Here is a 6,000-nt window from a genome sequence, read left to right on the forward strand (position 1 = left end):
TGCAATTTTTATGTCATTTTCACCTTGAATTCAGCGATCGGTTAATTAAGGTAGAATAATTCGAGAAAATGATTTTAAATGAAGTGCAGCAAAAACATGTATATAATTTAGTAGACCATGCAAGGAAGTCACTCCTAATACATGTTAGAAATTAGAAAGCTTGACTCCCGTGCAATAAAAATTGACCGGGATGCTCAGTTTCAAAATGTGCAATTTTTTAAGATAGAATACTTGGAGGAAATAAGTTTCAATGAAGTGCAGTAAAAAATGTAAATAATTTAATAGGCCATGCAAGGAAGTCGCTCTTAATGCATCTCATGAAGTAGAATTTGCTGTCAACAGCTTCACGAAGCAGAAAGCACACAAGAGTAACTTAGGGTTACTAGTATGTATTAGAGAAAGGTAATCAGTAATTTATTGACGTTCTTCTGTGCATCTATCAAATCTAGACGAGATATTTGCATATTTATTGCAATTTTTTGTATTTCGTTTTTTACTTCCTTGTACGAAGTAAAGGGAGTATTGCGAAAAATTTTGGGTATCATAATTCAGCGAAAATTTCCTTTTCAGCCCCTCTCGAAACTATTTCAACAATGTTTTTTTAACATCCTCATGTACGGCCATCTCTGCTCCCCCCCGTGTTGATCGGAGGGGATGGTCTCCTCGGATCCCCTCCAGTCTAAGCTAGGTCTCAGTGCCCTTTCTCTCTGGTTTAGTGTACGTGCGGAGAGAATAAAGGACAGTTTTTGCCAAAAAGGAGTTTGAAATGGATTTCAAATGGATCCAGAAGAGATTTTTCTTTCTTGATGTCTACGTACGTACGTAAGTATGTATGTGTCTCGCATAACTCAAGAACGAATAGACCTGGAGCGTTGAAATTTTGTATATGGGACTGCTATAACATCTAGTTGTGCACCTCCCTTTTTCATTGCATTCGGCTGTATCAATCATGTATAAGATTTTAACAGTTTTTTATATACTGCATTTTATTTCGCGTATAGGCTAATTTTTTCACCCTTCAATGTCATTATTTTAAAAAATACTGCGTCGAAATATTTTTTGGAGCCACAGCTCCTGGTAACTTTTTGGCGAGCTCACTACAATTTTTCTTCCTATTATATACATACATATATATATTCCCACTCTGTTACCTGGCTTGGTAAACTTAGTTTTTATTCTTATATGTTAGTATACCGTCCATTTTTTGCTTTAATAGTTATAGAATTATGTAATTTTTATGTTCCGTTTAAGGTTTTTACGCCTTTAGTTAATCTGCATGCAACTGTTGTAGAATTATAAGCAGTTTAAAACTTTAAGTGGAGAGTTAAGCCTAACGAACCGCCATTTGTTTAAATTTGAAACTGATTAGAACAGCGAATTCAGTTTCTGCCCCTTCAATGTCTTTTTGCCGAGTGGAGACCAAAAGTAAACATTCAGTTTTGTGCACCAAAATATCTGCCTTCTTGCCCGCTGGCCGCATTACTTGTTTTTGCGCAGAAACTCTCGTTTTAATCGTAAAAAATGTTTTTATTAATGTTTCAATTGCATTTGGTGTTTTATGTTTTTCTGTATTTTACAATTTTTATTGAAGTTTTTTTAATTTTTATTAAAAAAACTATTATTTTATTAATTATTATTTTATTCTTTGCAGTGAAATGAAAACTGAATTAACTGAATGTGAAATATATCTCTAAAGGCATTCGAGGAAATAAGTTTAAATGAAATGTAGCAAAAAATGTGTATAATTTAATAGGCCAAGAAAGTCATGTAGTGTCCGCATCAGATTTTTTAATGCCTAGAAACAAGTGACAAGTGAACCACGCATCTCCGCATCCTAAATATAAAATATCGTAGAACCCTGTTTATCCGAGTTTTGATTAACTCAGATTTCCTGTTATGCAGGCTCAATGCAATAAAAAAAAATTATCATTATCCTCCCTCAAAAGATAAGCAATTTGTAGATTTGGGTTTAGGTTTAGGTTAGAATAAATTAAATGAAAAGAATTATCATTAAGATACGAGTATTCTCCCTCAAAAGATAAGCAATTTGTTGGCTTAGGTTTAGGTTTAGGTTAGAATAAATTAAATTTAAAAAATTATCATTAAAATACGAGTATCCTCACTCAAAAGATAAGCAATTGTAGACTTGGGTTTAGGTTTAGGTTAGAATAAATCAAATAAAAAAATTATCATTAAGATACGAGTATCCTCTCTCAAAAGATAAGCAATTTGTAGACTTTGTTTTAGGTTTAGATTAGAATTATTTAGCAATAGTTCTAACCTAAACCTAAAACGAAACTACCGACGGAGGCTTTTGAAACGTTTAGAAGGTCTGGAAAATAACAAAACAGTCACTGAAAGCCTAAAACAGGTTGTTTTAGGCTACTGGCAAGGATGCAAGATGATGAACATTTGAACTGTCTGATCAGGCCATTGTAAATTTAGTCACGCAAACGAAAGTTCTGATGACAAAGACATGAGATTTTTTCAAATATCAGTCACACAAACAAGCTGAATGCGATCGAAAAGGTACTGCTCTAACGCTGAACAGCAAGACGATATGTCACCAGCCGACATTATGATGTAACGATAGCTAAGGCAAATAATGAAGCAGCGCAATGAAACCGAAAGTTGTTACTGATATTTTTTTAAAAAAATGTATGTTATGTGATATGTTATGTATACTATACAGCATCTCATTTGTATTACAGGTATGTGTTTTCATATTTATAGCCGTATTCTATTAAGTAATGCGTGTATATTTGTAGATTTGAACGTGTATATCTTTCATATGTTGCACATAACTGTACACTGCGCAAAGAGAAGAAAAAAATGGACAGTTCTATATCTCCCGTTCTACTGGGCTAATCGACGAAATTCAAATTGCATTTTTCACGTCTCGAAAGCGCGGCTCAGGATATAATTTAGATTTATATACAGCGATCATTCTAACGTAAGTAATTTGACACAAAATCTAACCTTTTCTGAAATGACATGCCAATATTTCGATTCTACGACTGAAATTATGCTTAAATATTAAATTTTGTAAAATTTGGCTCGGAAATTTATTGAGAAATTCAAAAATTTATCTTGGCGTATTTTGTTTTCAGTTTCGCCAAGAGTTAGAAGAGATTTCTGAAAAATAGAGAACAGCTTAAAAACCAGTTTATTATTACCACTATTGGCAAAGCTAACAACAAATTCAGTGTTTATTGTAATACATTCTGTCAAGAAATAATTAAAAATGAACTAAATAATAAGATTACTTACCTTACCTGATCTCCAAAATTCAAAAAAAAGACACTGATTAATAGATTTAAAACATCTCAGAAAATATTTAAATTACCATTAAGCTTCAATGTACTACCAAAATTTCATAATAATCCAATTGATTTCAGGTATATAGCTAAGAGGAATAAAAATTACATAAAAGGAACTAATATTAATTACACCGACATTCTCGAAAAAGTTTATACTGAGGTCCAGAAAAGAACTACGATTGAATTATATGACAATTGTATTATCACGAATAGTCAGAAAGTTAAGACACAATAACACGCCTAACAAATACTAATTCAGAAGTCAAACAACAAAAATCAGCGTTATATTTTCAAATTTTCACAGAACTAGTTTCGATGGTTTTACCGAACCCTCATCCTCAGCTGCAAAAGCGCATGGCTTCTGAATTAGTCAGAAAGTTATTAAAACCATTAAGAAACAACAGATTTACAATATTTGATAATTTACACTCCACCTTACCTCTTACTGAAATTTACAGTAATTTAATGGCGTGTTCTATTACTTTTTTTCCCAACAATAAAGACATGGATGTATGTATATGTTACGGTGAAACACCGAAATATGGAGAATGTAGACTTTCACCGGTGAATGTCAACATTCATTATAGTCACTTGGTGTATGTCCGAAATATTTTCCAAATACTCTTATTTCTGACTTACACCGGTAAATGTCGACATTCACCATGTACTAATGGTTAATGTTGAACATATAAGAATATTATATTTTCTTCTCCGTAATTCAGTCGCGAAAAAACGCACTTGAGACTTAAAATAAGAACTTAAGAACTTAAAACACACAGTACATTCAAAATGAGAAAATAAAATAATACTAATAAAAAACTTACTAAATTATGTGATTCAAATCTTATTTATTGCAACAACTTAAACTATTATGACCTCTCTTTTCGACCTACACCAGAGCATATCTGTGATTGTCGACATACACCGGTGAGGGTTCGAATGTACAAGAATATAGTGCAATATTCGATCTTTCGTCGACGTATTTGGTGAATGTTGGCATTCTCCCGTGTCCAAGTCGACATTCTCCAATTTCGGTCTTTCACGGTAGCATATGTATTTGGTGTGGCCAATGGCAACCGAAAAAGGAGGTGCACAACTACATGTTACAGTAGTCCTATACACAAAATTCCAACGTTCTGAGGCTACTCGTTTTTTAGTTATTTGAGAAACATACGTACAGACGTCACAAAAAAGTCTCTTCTGAGTCTATTTAAAATACTTTTTCCAAACTCGTTTTGGGGAAAAGAGTCCTTTATTCTGTCCTTACGTACAGATGTCACGCACAAACATCGTTAAATTTCATTCGATAGCGGTCAAAAATGGATATATTTTTTGAAATATGATACCCTGAAATTTTCGCGGTTACAGTACTTCCTTTACTTCGTACAAGGAAGTAAAAGGCTGACTTCATCTATCAAAATATGTATGAAGGCAGGACATTAATTCATTGATTTATATTGATTTTGTTTTTCGTTTTTGAAAATTAATTTCTTTTTAATTAATACTTATTTTTTGTGCAGTTAGACAACACTTCGTACTTCTAAAGGAAGTGTCTCCAGGGATAATAAGTCCTGAAGTATCTCCCTCACTTGCTTCCCCCTTGGCCTGCCACGTGCCTTTCCCAGACCCATAAAAGGCGTAGAAAGGTCATTTTTATCTTTTCCAACGGTCACAGATTGGCCACCAGAATGAAGACTGACCACATTCACTATAGATATTCAAAGGTCCACCTGGGGTCGTAGGGCAGGTGAAGGTCCAAATGATGGCTTGTTTAGAGAAGATAAGTATCCATACAAGAAAATAGGAGGGCATGCAGCGGGGGAGTGTAATTGTCAAAGCCAGGGGTTTCTTTCACCTTCCGATTACTTTTGTGTACCTGATTTTCACAGTCTGTGGAAAGATTTCAACATAATTTCCAGTTGTATTGTATAAAATCGCTCTGCAATAGAGCTGATAGTATTCTACTTTTATTTTCTTCTGTGAACAAATATGCGATGCTAAAAAGGGAAGATCAGACGATTTTGGCGTTTGAAAAACCGATAGAAATAATTTTGCGAAATCGGAAGTTCGTGTCAAACGGCTAGGTAGGCGAGAACTTTAATTAAAAAGATAATAACACGAATTCTTTGGTTCTTTCTATTATAAAATTGCCAAGAGTTTTCACGAGATGCAAAATAACATTGACAATCCTGCAATCAAAATCTGTACCTATAACTACAATGATCTTGATAATTTAAATCGACCACTTGCCATTCTAAATGTATGGAATATGTAACGTGTACTTTTCTATTTTTGGTGTTGACTGTGCAATTTTATTTATGTAAATGTAATTGTATGTATTGCTCTCAGTGAATTCTATCACTCTATAAAAATATAATATATATAATATATATCAAATGTTGAATGATCTAAAATTTACTTAGTTCGAAAACAAGTTTTTCTAGTACTCGCGCAATAGCTGCAGTGTAAGATAATAATAATTTATTTATTAAAGAAACATTAATTTTATTATCTCCTAATGTAAATTTAGTAGAAGTATAATAAAAAAAAATGAGGGAACCCATTTGTAGGAAATTTAATTCCGAAAATAAATTAACTTGAATGTATTCAAATTACTTTAAAACACAAAGCTATTTTTTTTATACTTCTACTAAATTTATATTAGGAGATTATATAATCA

Source organism: Stegodyphus dumicola, chromosome 2 (assembly GCF_044657685.1).
Source record: "Stegodyphus dumicola isolate Sdum_Otavi_A_Nest chromosome 2, ASM4465768v1".
In the NCBI taxonomy this organism is placed as follows: domain Eukaryota; kingdom Metazoa; phylum Arthropoda; class Arachnida; order Araneae; family Eresidae; genus Stegodyphus; species Stegodyphus dumicola.